Below are 15,066 nucleotides of genomic sequence, written 5' to 3'. Positions count from 1 at the left end.
AAGATCTCTCACAGGCTAACCTCAAATTGAAATTCTGTCAGGCAGGATTCAAGAAAATTAATCTATGAGACCTTGTCGTGGTGAAGGTCATAAATCGAAAGAATTTGATCTCCTGAGTACAAAAATGCAATTATATCTTAAGTTGGTTGAGAGATGACGGATCTACGAAATAGCAGTTTGTTACTTTTCAAAACATTGCAGTACACTTCATTCACCTAGTAGCGTGTCGGAGAAACTTTAATTGGACATTTAAATTTCATTTTCACCTTATAACTTTTTTTCGTGTATTAGTAGGCTGTTTTGACCAGTTACATATTATAATATTTTACGTATAAGCCTTACAGGTTAACGTTCTGTTATTGATTAGCGTAAATCAATTATTGTCAACTTAAGACGGTTAGAAGCGCTGCTTAACATAATCATTGTGACGTTCGAGTATAATAATGTTTTCGAGCAGTATCGTTGTGACTGGCCCTCTAAAACTATGAACCTTTTACAGCAGTATCGTTGTGACTGGTCTGCTAAAACCATAAAACTTTTACAGCAGTATCGTCGTGACTGGCCCTCTAAAACCATGAACCTTTAGAATAGCATCGTTGTGACTGGTCTCTAAAACCATAAAACTTTTACAGCAGTATCGTCGTGACTGGCCCTCTAAAACTATGAACCTTTTAGAGTAGTATCGTTGTGGCTGGCCCTCTAACTATGAACCTTTTAGAGTAGTATCGTTGTGACTGGCCCTCTAAAACTATGAACCTTTTAGAGTAGTATCGTTGTGACTGGTCTGCTAAAACCATAAAACTTTTACAGCAGTATCGTCGTGACTGGCTTGCTAAAACCATGAAGCTTTTAGAATAGTATCTTTGTGACTGGCCCTCTAAAACCATGAAGCTTTTACAGCAGTATCGTTGTGACAGACCCTCTAAAACCTTGAGACGTTTAGAGTACTATTGTTGTGACTGGCCCTCTAAAGCCATGAAGTTTCTTGAGCAGTGTCGTTGTGACTGGCTTTCTAAATCTTTAGAGATTAGTTTGAGAAAGCTATTTACGTGTTTGTGAAAGAATACAAGGAAATCTTATTTCTTAAAACATAGTCTACGTTTCATGAAAGTATTCATAGTTTTCTTTCACTTGTATTTTATTTGTTTATCCCACTGCATAGAGTTTAGATATAAAAACAATTATCTCACAGAAGGATCACGTTACTGGTTGTTAAGTTATATACTTGCATTCTATTTCATGTTGGTACATGAGAAACATTACACAAGTTGTCATGTGAGAACTTACTGAGCGCAGTTAATCATTATTGTTTTCACAATTTGCTGTATATACTATATAGCTAAGTGGCCCAAAAGGTACATTACTTTGGAATATGCTTTCCCTTTTCAAGTTAACAATATTTTATAAGTTGACAAATATATATTTTCATAACATAGTAAACTGATATTCAGAATTAACTGTTTTAACTAAGTCCGGTTTCAGTACAAACCACCCATTCTGTTAGGCTATTTATACTATACGGAGATTGACAATTTTTGTGAAAAATGTTTACTTGATGATTTAAAGATTTTTAATCTGCATCTTCAGCTATAGTTCAATTGTGTAATAATTTTGAAAACTTTCAAAAATTCAACTTCGTCATTGAGGGCTTATGACGCTAAAAATCGGGTGTCGAGACTTGTCATGGTCTCACCAAAAACAGACCACTCTGTAGCTTTTTGCTTAACCAAATCCAATCAATCCAGAGTAGGCGATGCATATATTTTATTTTTAAATTTGTTTTAGGTACTTTGAAAATGACTTAAAATATTTAATTATTGTGAAGTAACAGTTAAATTTACAGCTTGCTTTAAATATTATATTTATTATTCTACTTTATCCAAAAACAAATACCGTTGTTTTATAGCACAAAGCTATACAGTTGGCTATTTGCTTTGAGTCAACTGCGAGGGAATCTAATCTAGGATTTTAGTGCTGTAAAGGCCATAAGCTTATCGCTGACAAAGAAAAATGTTTCTCTTGACCACGCATTCAATGGCTCAGCAATAAGTCTGATGGTTTATAGCGCCAAAAAGTAGATTTCGATACCCGTGGTGGGTAAAGTAGAGATAGTCCTTTGTGTAGCTTTACGCTTGACTGAAAACAAACACCTAGCTAACTAAAACTGACTTTAATACAGACATGACTTTCTTATAAGGTAATAATAACTTGGTCATGATTTTGTACATAAACTTAAAACTGATTATTATTTTTTTAAATATCTACCACCTAATTACTTGAAAAAACAAATCGAAAGTTTTAAAAATTACCAGGAGGTACGCAGAAAAGCGAACTAAAATTTGTAACCGTGCATAATGAGACAATATTTAAAAAGACTTTAACATATCAAACCTTCATATAAATGTGAAAAAATCTGCTTTCTAAATGACTAAAATTCTGCAGTACTTTATATTGATAAATATATATTTTAGATTAACTTTTTCTCTCACCTCTAAATACATATTTGCATTTATATAAGCAGAGAAATACACATTTTGATCATCAATAAGCATTTTAAAGTTAATCTAACGTAGGGTAAACCAACCAATGACACTGACCACCTTACTTTTCCAGTTTTCAACATAGCAATGTTTAAGCTTTATGTTAGAACTACAGTTCGGTTTTTGTCGAACGTGGTTTAGTAATCCAAATTTTACATTTTATAGAGTGTCTATAGGGTTATAAAATTTTGTTTGTTTGTTTTTTTTAATTTCGGGCAAAGCTACTCAAGGGCTATCTGCACTAGCCGTCCCTAATCTAGCAGTGTAAGACTAGAGAAAAGGCAGCTGGTCGTCACCACCCACCGCCAACTCTTGAGCTACTCTTTTACCAATGAATAGTGGGGATTGACCGTAATATTATAATGCCACCACCACTGTTTGGTGTGACGAGGATTCGAACCAGCGACCCAAAATAACGAGTCGAGCGCCTTAACCACCGGGCCTCGTGAATTAACATCATTTGTAAGTTAAGTTATTCATTGGCTATAAACAATGCTTTAGACTCAAGAGAGCATTTGTATAAACCATTATTCAACTTGTTCAAGCAAAGCATGCCATCTCGTTGTCATTTATCACTGATGGATGACAAGTTTAAAGATTTACGCTCCTGAAATTCAAGGTTCGAATATCTACAGTGAGAAGAATGCAGATAACCAATTGTGTAACTATGGTCTAAGAAACAAATTTATAATGTTACGTGATAAATTAAACTGTATTTATAAAGTTGAATAGCTAAGAAGGTTGAATATGGAAATCATTTTCAAGGAGTGGATTACAAAAAGGAGGAAGTAACACTGACTTGTTTATATCGGAAAGCCTATAAGAAACATTTCTGTAACAGAGTTACTGATGTATACTCATTTTAATATCGACGTTTCTCTTAGTTAAATATATATTTAGAAATTCACGTAACTTGTGTTGTTAAATGTGTACTGTTAAAGTCCTTCCTGTTCTCTAAATGTGGAAAAAATTCTCGAGCGTAAGAAACAAAATACATGTTTTACCTTCTTGCAAACTAAACTTTCGAGAACCTTACCCTAAATGTTTATAAATCTACGTGCCAAGAGACAGTTTAATATTTTTGGTTTGCAACAGTTGTATACTATAAACTTCGGAAGCTATAACTGGTATACAAGCTTATTAATCGGAAAACTACGGATATTTGAACAGGAACGTTTATAGATTTCGAACTTTACTAACTGTTTAACTTGAGTTAATTAACTTCGGACGTTAGTATTTCTACGAAGACATTAGATATCTACGTTGGAGAAAAGTCAGCTTGTAAACGACGTGAAGCTAGCTATAAATTGAAGTGTAACAATACCAACTTAGAATTAATTCACTCATCGTGAACCGCCGATATAATATTCAGTTTCAGACCAGATAGAAGACTCAGTGTTGTTTGTAACTTCGTAAAACGTTTGTATATAAATTATTATTTGTAATAACCGTATTATTTGTAGTATATTAAAACATATTTATGTTAAGAAGGAAAATTGTGTGTATAGGTCATGCTGGAAAATATCATAAATCTAATAAATATTGAATACCATTGACTTCTAAACGAAAACTAACATTTCAGGCTATTTGAAATCGTGACACAATAAATCGGAAACTCGCACGAGATAAGTTATACGTAGCATGTTATACAACAAATATTCTGAGAAAACTCTCAAAAGGAGAATGTTTAAATTATGAAAAATTGTGCACTGCAGACAACTGATGAAGTGATTCTTCTTCCGTTATATGCAAACGTTTTCTTTCTAAAATCTCATAAAAATTCAAATTAGGATTGTTTAGCTTTTCGTTATAGTCCTTGGTTAGCTTATCATTCATAAAATGAGTAGAGTGAAAACTTTGAAACCTTCGAGGAACAATCAAATGTCAATAACTATCTCAAATTTCATGAAAGAGTTTCACTAAATTTGAATATATTTATTTGTGTTCCAAACGCAAAATGAAGTGAAATGTTTTTGGAGTATAAATTTACTATTCGGCAGATTTATGTACTAATAACTCACAATCACCACGGATAGGTGGAGACGTTTCGTTTAATCACTCTTTTAGAAGGAAGTTCTAGCGCCGAATATATCGTAAGTATAAAATTATATCGGCAGACAGCTTTATAGGTTTATTGTGTAGATGTTGTTAAACGTTGTCATAAAATGCGATAAGCTGCGAAGGATCTGAGTGAACACATTTTTTGTTTGATAGTCTTTACGTTTTTTGTTCATTTTGTGTGATAAAACGTTTCATAAAGCATTTAATCATTTTCTACACGTTTTCCCTGTTAGTTTGAAAAGCGCGTTTTACGAAATACAAGCATAAAAGCACGTGATTGTGAGTTACGTCACTCTAAAACAAAGTAACAAACCGGCGAGTTTACTGTTGACTCGCATTGCGTAAAAAAGTGGTCATACTGTCCGTGACGTAAATAAAGATCTAATTTTAAATTTACTGGTTGTTCTCGATCTTCTGAGTGTGCCACTGATGAAAGTAGGTCGGTTTTAATTTCACTCTAGTTGTGGGCCATGTTTAAGTGTGATATATCAAACTATCGTGACATTGTTCCGTAAAGATAAATGCTTTTATTGCTTGCCGCCTTAACTGTTGTGATATATTGATATAAAAATCAAACGCTTTGTTTATCAGTTGGTTAAGTTGAAACGCTTAAAAGTAATTCAGATATATTTATGAATCTACACGTGCTTAAAAGACATGCTTGGAAAAATGATTACTTTTTATATTTCGTGACTGCCTGTAAGTGTAGTTTAAGTACAAAATAATAAACATTTTTGGTATTTTATTTTCGCAAAGTTTTCTTATAGAGGACGCTACTAGTAATGACGTATTTACACTATAACACGTGTTTTTACAAATAGACATATAACAAGGAAAGAAATATTATTAAAATAACTGTAAAAAATTAAGACCATACCTGATTCATTTGAATAACATTTGATTATTTTTACGGACAAAACTACACAAAAGGCTAGCTGTGCTTTGCCTATCATGGGTATCGAAAGGCGATTTCTAGTAGTCTTAAGTACGCAGACCTATCAGTGCGCCAACAGGGAGTCAGCCATTCAATTACCATGCCGAAATACAAGCGTATAACAATAAAAAAACAATCAGTGTTTGAAAGGTTTGTCAAATATAATTATTTATTAATCAATTATTATTAACTTCATAATTAATTTTAAAACATGTTCAGCTTGGCCAAATAAATCAGTTTTGTTTCATTTTTAACCACCAGTTTATATTTGTCTAAACGGTAATTTAACTTACTAATTATTACTGTAATTACACCACGTTACTGCGTTCTCGCTTAATTTTTGCAGAAATTATTTTATACGAGACACGTTCTTAAGATAAACTTTATAGATCGTGAACCCAACAAACAAGACAAAGCCAATTTACAATAACAATTCACAACTTTATTAAATTGTAATAAGAATAATTTATACAGTGACAATATTTACTCAGTTATTAATCTAACAATATTCACACAATTAGGAAGCAACACCGACACAACCATAAAAATACTAAAAATTAGATTACCTGGGCAGAATCAAGAATTTCTTAATACAATATATCTTAACAAGTCCAATTTCACCGTCAAATACAATTACAGTTGTTGTTGTTTTATTAACCATCACACATAAGTCCGAGTTTTCTGAAAGCTCGAACTTTAAGACTTTCTGTAGTCAGTTAGGTCTCAAAAGAAGGAAAAAACTTCCTATCATCCTTAGCGACATTTATATAGTATCAAAAAGCTGTAAGAACTTCAGTACGTGAATGTCATCATATCCTCTCTGGAAAATTCGATTCTATTAAGTTCTCTGACCTTCAATCTTCATTCCAGTAGGTTTCAGAACTTAAAGATTTCTAGGTCTAACTCACGAGCGTTCCAGAATATTCAATAACTATTTTGTAGTTTAGGAATATTCGATCAGAGTAAATCATATTAATTATGCTAATGATTCTGACCAGGTTTATTTGGTTTTTAAGTTCTGATCAGGTACTAAGTTCAATGTTAAAAACAGTAAGGTTTACGTTTAACCATTACAGTATTATTATTATTAGCACTAGTGTGTAACCGATCACCCCTTAAAAGAGGAAAGTTTGAATACAATGAAAACTTTCTGATACATTTAGGAAGTTTACAAAAGTACATTTATAAACTTATCCAAGCAACAACCTTGTGGTAGTTACATTTCAATCAGCTCTTGATACTGTGTCAGCAATAACATTGTCCTTGCTCTTAATATGTTTAATTTCCAAATTATACTCTTGTAAAGTCAGAGTCCATCTTAACAGTCATTGATTCTTGTTTTTCATTTTGTGAATGAATATCAAAGAATTGTGATCGGTGAAAACAAGAACAGGATAACTAGTGGTGCTGTCATAGACGTTAAAACGTTGTATCACTGGTGCTGTCATAGACGTTAAAATGTTGTATCACTGGTGCTGTCATAGACGTTAAAATGTTGTATCACTGGTGCTGTCATAGACGTTAAAATGTTGTATCACCACAAACAGAGCAAGACATTTTTTTCAATAGTAGAGTAATATTTAGGGTGTTTGTCAAATGTATTTGAAATATATCAAACCGGATTGTCAACATGGTGATCACTCTCTTGTAACAGAACAACACAAGTACAAACATTACTAACATCTACAGCAAGTCCGAATTGCTTCAAAAATATCTGGTGTTTTAAGAACTGGTAAACTCAATAGAATGGCTTTGATAGTTCCAAAAGAATACTTGTATTGATTACTACACATAAATTTTGTGTTATTCCTAATGAAGCTGGTCAAAGATTGTGCCAATGTTGAAAACCTTAAAAAGAATTTCCTGTAATGCATTGCCATTTCAAGATACCTCCTCACTTCACTTTTCTTTCTTGGTGTTTGAAAATTTACAATAGCTTTCATCCTAGTAATTAAAGGTTTTACTTGCCTTTGTCCTACCACATATCTTCGATATTCAATAGTAAGATGACAAAATTCACCTTTTATAAGATTTACAGTCAAGTTAGCCTTTGACAACCCTTCAAAAACTCCACAAAGTTATTGTACATGCTTTTCTCACTCATCACTTGATATAATGACATCACCAATGTAAGTATCACACCCCTCTAGACCAACAATATCATTGTTGATCAAACGTTGGAATGTTGCTGGGGCGTTTTTCATTTCAAACGGCGTCACTTTGTACTAGAAAAGACATCTGTGGTTACAAAAACTGATACTTGTTTAGCTATGTCTGTCAGTGTGGTCTTGCCAGTATCCTTTCAGTAAGTCAAACGTGCTTAGCATGACCTATCCTGTCAATACAGTTATCAATCCTAGAAAGTGAATAAGAGTCACTCTTGGTTATAGCATTAACCTGTCTGAAATCGGTATAAAACTGGTAAGACTTGTCTGGTTTGGGTGCTAAGACACTCGGCGAGCTCCATTCACTATCACTCAGCTTAATGATGTTAATCTCCAACATATTCTCGACTTCACTTATCACGTGTTCCAGTTTTACAGGACTAGCATGGTCAGGATGTTGTTTAACAGGAGTGGCACAACCAACATCTTCACCATGACTAACGAGGTCAGTTCTGTTTGCAACATCAAGAAACAAGTGTACATATTCCTGAAACTAAATATTTCAGTTCTTCTTGGGTACCATTCAGATGACACAATTCGACTCTAAGGCTGCAAGTGCATCTGAATGTTTCAGTTTAACATCATATTTATATTTTGATTCCCCTATGGCTCGTCAGTTTTATAACCACCAGCTTTCTCAATCTTGTCACTTTTGTGGACAGTGGCTAAGGTGGGAAGTAGCTCCACAGTTTAAGAGTCATACCTCTCAATGTACTCTTTCAATACATTGATATGACATGGTTGTCTTTCCACTGCCTTAGATTTTTGACAACATAATTTAAGTCACTGGCTTTTGATTCAATTTCATAAGGGTTAGAATACCGAGTTTGTAAGGCATGGTCTGCAATAAACAACAAGACAAAAACCTTATCACTTGCCTTAAAGACACTTCTCTTTATCATCCACACGCTTCCTTCTACTTTGACTTTTCTTGATTTTTTCTTTAGCAATCTCAACTCTCATAAGTTTATGCTTAAAACCTTACACATAATCAAGCAGATTCATGTTGGTATTTTCACAAAGCTAGTTCTCTTTGAGTAATTTCAGAGGTCCCCAAACTGAATGGCCGAGAACAATATTAGTGGCGAATTTAATATTCCTCAAGGAAATCGACAAGAAACACACATTATTGTTAGTGGGTAATGATTTCCTAACCTAGTTTCTGGAAATGAACCTACACAGTTCATAATAACTCTTCTGATTGGTGCATCAGATGCTATTACGTGTTGTTCATTTTTTGATTTGGTTTGCCCACTAAATGAAATACATGTGTCATGACTTTGAATATTCTGCGACATCATGTTGTACAGTTGGCCAATAGAAATGATTTAAAATTCTGTCACAGGATTTCCATTCTGCATATCATGGGCTAAGCTCACAACTTTTTTCCATTACAGGTTTTACAGAACTCTCTGGTGAGTAATGTTCCATCCATTCCCACTTGGTATGTCAGGTGGTTTCGACTTTTGCATTAACAATCCACCATTAAGGCAGTAACATAGAGCAACTTCCACTGTTTCCTCAGGAGACAGTAACCTCTGGTGAAATTTAGTCACTACAGGACCCTTTTCCTGCTAAGCAATAAACTTATCCTGCTAAATTATTCCTCTTCGGATTTCATATCAGGTGTAGATAGACACTACTTTTTCTCATTTGAAATTTCCTTGTTGTCGGCCTAGGAGAAATGAATCCCTCTTCATTGAGCTCACTAAAGAAGGTATCTTCTAGACCATCATTTAAGTCCCTCTTTGGTCAGTGAGTCTGACGTGATCAAGAGTCTCTTCATTTGAAAGTTTCTTGCTCATAGAACTGGTAACTGTATACACAGGATAAATATCCTGAAATTCCTTGTTCTCACAATCATTTGTTTTTGTTTGTTTGTTTTTTGAATTTCGCGCAAAGCTACTCGAGGGCTATCTGCGCTAGCCGTCCCTAATTTCACAGTGTAAGACTAGAGGGAAGGCAGCTAGTCATCACCACCCACCGCCAACTCTTGGGCTACTCCTTTACCAACGAATAGTGGGAGTGACCGTCACATTATAACGCCCCCACGGGTGAAAGGGTGAGCATGTTTGATGCGACCGGGATTCAAACCCGCGACTCTCTGATTACGAGTCGAACGCCTTAACACACTTGGCCATGCCGGGCCTTCTCACAATCATCCTCTTTCCAGGACTCCAAAGACACAATCGTGTTTGTGATGACTTTATCGCCTAGCAATAATGAAACGCTCTCTACTAGAAGAGTAGGTCGGACATCCGCCATTATAGGTCTGAAAATTCACAACATCGAGGGAAACATTCACAAAGCCTAGCTCTGCACCCTGAATAAGCATGCTGGCTCCAGCTTAAGACTTCTCAGAATGCTCTTCAGTAACAAAGACTAAGAGACTCAGGTATCCCTTAAAATGTTAATGGGTTGTAAATTGGCATCCTCACCTACAAGTAACATAAATCCCTCTAAAATAAAGGAATTATATTCCTCCATAAATTCAGACTCTAATATTATCACTTTCACCGAACTGTAAACACTCAAGAGCTTAAATGAGCATTTAAACATGTTAAGGATCGCTTCACTTTATTTAAACATGGTAAGGATCGCTTCGCTTTATTTAAACAGTAAGAATCGCTTCATCTTATTTAAACATGGTAAGGATCGCTTCACTTTATTTAAACATGGTAAGGATCACTTCGCTTTATTTAAACATGGTAAGGATCGCTTCCCTTTATTTAAACATGGTAAGGATCGCTTCGCTTTATTTAAACATCTCAAGGATCGTTTCAATTTATTTTAACATGGTAAGGATCGCTTCGCTTTATTTAAACATGGTAAGGATCGCTTCACCTTATTTAAACATTGTAAGGATTGCTTGGCTTTATTTAAACATGGTAAGGATCACTTCCCTTTATTTAAACATGGTAAGGATAGCTTCCCTTTATTTAAACATGGTAAGGATAGCTTCCCTTTATTTAAACATGGTAAGGATCGCTTCGCTTTATTTAAACATGGTAAGGATCGCTTCTCTTTATTTAAACATGGTAAGGATCGCTTCGCTTTATTTAAACAGTAAGAATTGCTTCATCTTATTTAAACATGGTAAGGATCGCTTTACTTTATTTAAACATGGTAAGGATCGCTTCACCTTATTTAAACATGGTAAGGATCGCTTTACTTTATTTAAACATGGTAAGGATCGCTTCACTTTATTTAAACATGGTAAGGATCGCTTTACTTTATTTAAACATGGTAAGGATCGCTTTACTTTATTTAAACATGGTAAGGATCGCTTTACTTTATTTAAACATGGTAAGGATCGCTTCACTTTATTTAAACATGGTAAGGATCGCTTCGCTTTATTTAAACGGTAAGAATCGCTTCATCTTATTAAAACATGATAATGATCGCTTCTTTATTTAAACATGGTAAGGATCGCTTCACTTTATTTAAACATGGTAAGGATCGTTTCACTTTATTTAAACATGGTAAGGATCGCTTCACTTTATTCAAACATGGTAAGGATTGTTTCACCTTATTTAAACATGGTAAGGATCGCTTTACTTTATTTAAACATGGTAAGGATCGCTTCACTTTATTTAAACATGGTAAGGATCGCTTCGCTTTATTTAAACAGTAAGAATCGCTTCATTTTATTTAAACATGGTAAGGATCGCTTCACCTTATTTAAACATGGTAAGGATCGCTTCACTTTATTTCCGTTGTTTCTCTGAATAATCCAACACTCAGATATAATGTGCCTTTTCATTTTACAGTAAGTAAACACAGGTACATATTTTTACAGTAAGTAAACACAGGTACTTATTTTGCTGGAACCAATTTACTCATCCCAGGAAAACCAGAACTTGAATGCTTATTGGCATTATCTGAGTCTGGGTTTGGTTTGGATTCGGATTGGTTCCTCTAGTGAAATAAAAAACGAGTTGCTCGATCCAATCCTACTTATAATCGTGTTGTAATTTTGAAAACCTTTTCCTGATCAAGTTTGTGCATAAGAACAAAGGCATCCATTATTGTTACTGTTTGGTTTAAGTTTTTGAACTTGTGCTCATTCAAATGCGTTCTTAGTTCCGTATTGATACACTGCCGAAAAGTTTCTATAAAATAAACTGCATCAGGAGATCAAAATTTTTATCCATCTTTCTAGATAATAGCCATCTGTGAAACAGTTGTTCCCATTTCTTATCGAATTTCATATGTGCTAGTGCTGTAAGCTTTCAAAGTTTCCATGATTAACACTGTCATAGTTACAACTTTGTTTTAGAGAATATACAGAAAATATTTTCTTGGCTTTACCAGCCACTATACTCTGTAATACCAGAGTCCAAACATCTTTTGGACATTTCGAAACAACGACAGTTTTTTTTCAAAATGGAAGAAGTATATTTCAGTTTCTTCATCCTGGAACTTTTGGCACTAGTCTCACATTTTGGCGGCATAAAAATAGTTACTACTAAATTACGCCAGTTTGACTTACTAGTTAATCCCAATTCGTTTAATTCCATCTGCATTTCTAATTCTTTCTGTTTCAATTATATTTCTCTTTGTTCCTTTTCTATTTGAAATTCTATCTCTTTTAATTGCATCTGATATTTTAATTCCAATATCTTTAATTCATTTGCATCTGTTTGGCCCTTATCTACTAACTCCAGTGCATCTTCACCAATCACGTCTTCTTCAGTTAAATATTTAACCAATAAACTCCTAATTTACTGCTTTCTCATCTGAACAGGTAAGTCATGGCGCTTAACTAGTGACATTGGGTCAGAGTTTCTTACAGTTGTGAAACTCCTTCAGGGTGGGATATTTCAAAACTTTTTTCTACTATAAACACCATACTGGCTGCTTGAAGTGGTAGTCTAGTGTGGGTTGTACGTCTGGTTATGTTAGTCCAGTGTGGGTTGTACGTTGAGTAATCTAACGTGGTTTGTACGTTTGGTTGTACAGTTCAGTGTAGTACACATGCTTGCTTGTGTAGAGTGGGATGGATGTTGTTCAAGTATGGATGTATGATGTCCATATATTTGATTCTCAGTTGTTACAATTTGTTTCAGTATGGTCGAAGATCAAACACAAGTCTAGCTTGTTTCTCTTAAAACTGATTTTCAGAATTCGGTCATTAAACTTACACGAGTGTATTTTTAAAAGGCTTTTGTGTGCTGTAAAAGAAACGAACAAAAAAGGGTTAAAGGTAACACAAATATTTGTTTGGTCTTTGAATGGCTACAGTACAACTTTAAGTTGTAAACAACACAGTCATCGTGAGCTAATAACACATAACACAGTGCATTGTATGATGCACAGTTTCTAATGTTGAATTTTATACAATCTACATAAAGGTCAGAAATACTTGACTTCACAAAATAGTGACTTCACACATAGTTTGGAATTGAAAGCAGCATGAATTTGTGTTGTTAAACTGAGTGTTTGTGTTGATATTGTCACGACAGTTAACTATGTTACACTTAAGCTTGTATTTGGAGAAAACAACTTGTGCTATTGTGAAATAACAAAAAGTTAATGTTTATGCCATCGTATAATTTTTTTTATACTGTGTTTGGGCCAAAATAATGATATTGTATGGAAACGATGTATCACAGTGGTAGCATGCTTGGGTCCAAGTGAAGTCCAAGAATTGACCGTTCGGTGAAAAAATAGGATGAATGTAACGTTAAACATAGTTTTCTTAGTTAAAGAAACGTTAAAACTATGCAAGAAACATTAGTTTTATGCACTTGATTGGAGAAATTTTTGGGAAAATAGAAATTACAGACCTTGCGACTGAAATAAAATGTTTATTGTCTGTCTGTTACTGTTGGTTGCTACAACAAAGATACGACGTAAGATATAATACTAATACATATTTACATACTCACGAAACTTTTATGAAAGTTTTAACAAAGAAGCTGATTGGATATTTTTATTCACACACAGAAAATTTAGCCACATCTACCATTTGCCGTAATAAAAACAAACAAAGAAAGAAAGCCGTATATAAGTATTCTATAGCAGCAAAGACATGAAGAAATACCAGTTAATACTAAATTCTGCTTTTGAGAATAATTATTTTAGGTTTTTATTTCTGGACATTCAACTGGAATATAGAAAAAATCTGATAGAGATATAATGAGGTTTACGGTGCAGTTTGTTGTTGAACATTGTAAGTATTATTTTATATACAGTTTCAGTTTGGAAAAACTAGGATAACAACATACTTAAGCAGCTTAAATGTGAGATATGTTATTTATTGATGCCATTATTTTCTATCTATTTAGTTATATCGTCTTTAATAATAAGAAAATGCATCGTAAGAGTTTCAGTAGCATGGTTAGTGTGCATACAGACAACATGATTTTGAGAATTATTCTAGTTTTATCCATATAGATTGTCATATAATTGAGCACCTAACTCATATTCGCAGTCTTGATGTCACGAATAAAAATCTATTTGCTTTTCACTATAATGAAAAATAACAGATGTTTGGAAGTCATTGGACTATTAAGTTTTAATTTCCCGTTAAATAAGTTTAAATAATACCAATGGCTTTTGCAAAAGAAATGCTAGTGCTGTTTGTATTTAAAGGCCAATTTCAAAGCTTTAAGAGAATGCTATCATCCAGTATCAGATAGGAATATTACGCCATAACCATATCCGTATTCGTTGTTAATTGCCAAGACATGACATAAAACCAGAACATCCATGATATTAATATAGAGATTGAGAAAACTGGAGATCCATTCTCTTACGCTGGCATGCAAATACTGTTGAAAGTTTTCAGAACCGATGTGTAAACCAAATTTTACTTGAAAACAAAATCTATATAAACTCACAACTAAGATCATTTTTATCATTTTGATGTGTTTTTATAATCCTTACTAGTTGTATGGAAAATATTTATTTTTCATTTTTCCGGGCTGATCGTTCTTCTCTTGTGACTACTACGCAAAGGCTTGTGATAAATGAGTTTCCTATCAACCGTGCACGTGCAACCTAAGTATTGCAGGATGAAAACAACCAAAAACGTTTGTGTGTATCGCCGAGCAAAGGAAAAACGTGCGCCAGTCAGAAAAGTAGACTTGTTGTGCGCCTTATAAAAATATTTAAGTTAACGACAATCACAATTGAAGGCTTTCAAAAAAAAAACAAAAAAAAAAAACTGGAGACAGATACCCAAGACTTTCTCTAAACAAGGATTTAGTGTTTGAAAACATAATCTCGTAAGATTGATGGATAAAGTGTAACGTTTTTATTCATTTAAAATGACGTCAAAACGACAGGTTCTTGTCATTCAGTCTTCAACAACAATCCACCTGAAATAAAAATAAATATATGTAATATATGCTGATATAAT

General features: G+C 33.8%; 1 protein-coding gene across 1 annotated transcript in view; it reads right to left on the bottom strand.

The window, feature by feature from the left end:
* Positions 1 to 14,938: 14,938 nt before the first annotated feature.
* Positions 14,939 to 15,066, bottom strand: part of LOC143229885 (uncharacterized) — a 29,665-nt gene continuing 29,537 nt past the window's right edge. The window contains exon 3 of the mRNA XM_076462751.1: positions 14,939 to 15,025. The gene's annotated coding sequence lies outside the window, so the exon portion shown is untranslated. The remainder of the gene's footprint in view (positions 15,026 to 15,066) is intronic.

Source organism: Tachypleus tridentatus, chromosome 10 (assembly GCF_004210375.1).
Source record: "Tachypleus tridentatus isolate NWPU-2018 chromosome 10, ASM421037v1, whole genome shotgun sequence".
NCBI lineage: Eukaryota > Metazoa > Arthropoda > Merostomata > Xiphosura > Limulidae > Tachypleus > Tachypleus tridentatus.
The sequence above is the reverse complement of the archived record's forward strand: the minus strand, read 5'-3'. Positions and strand labels throughout refer to the sequence as shown.